Below are 1,746 nucleotides of genomic sequence, written 5' to 3'. Positions count from 1 at the left end.
TTGTTTTGCCCTCTCCACCCCCAGATATACTCTAATTTTGGGAAAGCTTGGGGCTGCCCTGTGAAGTATGTCAGCTCAGCCCTCAGCAGCGTGCTCCCACTTTACGCACATGCCCACTGGCTGTTAAAAGCCTCTATTATCAGTAATACTAGTACTACTAATAATTTTATTTATACCCCCACCCATCTGGCTGGGTTACCCCAGCCACTCTGGGCAGCTAAAGGATGGAGAGGGGCCCTAAGATGCACTATGGTCTCATCCCACTACACTTTGACACCCCCCTTTATTCTTTATTATTAATACAGTTGCCTGACAACCCAGCAGCCTGACCCCTGTTTCCCAGCTGATGTCACAATGGGAAGGTTTGCAAGCAAGCATCATAATGCCCTGAAAGAGAGATGCCTGTCAGTCTGATGGTGATACACTTGCCAAGGCAAGTGCTGCCCATAAGTGATCATGAGCAGGAACTGTGAAGGTAAGAGGAGCTCAGATGCCAGGTTCTCGGGCTGGGGAGGGACCCTGTGCATTGGAAATGGAAAACCAGGAGGGTGTTGAGTGTCACAGGATTGTGCCTTGACTTTCAGGGGAACATTGGGGAGATGGGTTTTGCTCGTGCTCAAGGGCTAAGATTGCCACATAGGTTTTCCCACATATTAGAGGACAGGAAGGGATTCCCCTGAGAACTGTGCCAGGCAAGGAATCTATGGGCTGGCTTATGAAAACCACACCTGATTGAGTACTGATTGAGACCATTAAGCTAAGATGTAATGAATTTTAAATAGAGGATTGAGTAAAGTGATGAATATTTATGAACACAATGTTAGAGTTTTAAGGTAGCAAGAATTATATCATGCATATGACTGAAGGAAGTCACATGGGTATTTGGGTAAATGGTGAGTTGGGTATAGGGTTTAGGGTTAGATGTGAGGAATGCGTATATATCATATTATATATGTAATGTATAATGTTGAAAATGTACGGCAACTAACATGTAAAATAAATAGAGGGGGGAGGAGAAAAAAAAATAGAAATAAAACCACACCTGTGCTTCCTAGGCACATGAGCCCAATGGAAATAAGCATGTGCCCTAAAAGTACACTGTGTACACAGTCTATGGTTTTAAGGGAAAGGCCTCTAATGGGCTTTAGCTTGCACAGGACAGGAGCGTAGTGAGATTTATTTTGTATTATCTGTTTGCACCATCACTGTTTGCGACCCTTTACAAAGAGGCTGCTGTCCTGAGCGGCTGAAAAACTTTAATTTGGCACAGGGAAGCAACTGGAAAAGGTTGAAGGTCCAAGGTTGGCTCCTGTGTCCTGCCAGGGTCTGTGAGTTTAGACTTCTGGGTTCCCCGGCATTTCCCATATATTATCTCTTTCTTTGCTTTTATTTTCCTTTCTGTCTCCTAGGTCCTAAGGCATGAAGGTCAGAGAAGCTGCTATGGCAGCATGGACAAGCTGAGAAAGGGGAGGCCACCATACTTCAAAGTGGCATCTCGCAGGTGACGGGCACTGTGATTTTTGCAGCAGGGAGAGAGATTTGCTGCATGGTTCCCTTTCCGAGCTTAGCCCCCAACATATGCAGGTATAAGGTGGGCACCATACTGGACATGAGAGTTTAACTGTGGTGAGGGAGGAGGAAACCATTGCACAGCCATCACCAGGAGCCACTCTGCCCCTGTGTGGCTGCTTCTTGAGGTTGCTGCAAACACCTGAGTTGGGCCACTGTTTCCTTCTGATTCTGTTC

This window comes from Podarcis tiliguerta, assembly GCF_965153285.1.
Source record: "Podarcis tiliguerta genome assembly, chromosome: 13".
NCBI classification, from domain to species: Eukaryota; Metazoa; Chordata; class Lepidosauria; order Squamata; family Lacertidae; genus Podarcis; species Podarcis tiliguerta.
Note: the sequence above shows the minus strand (reverse complement) of the source record.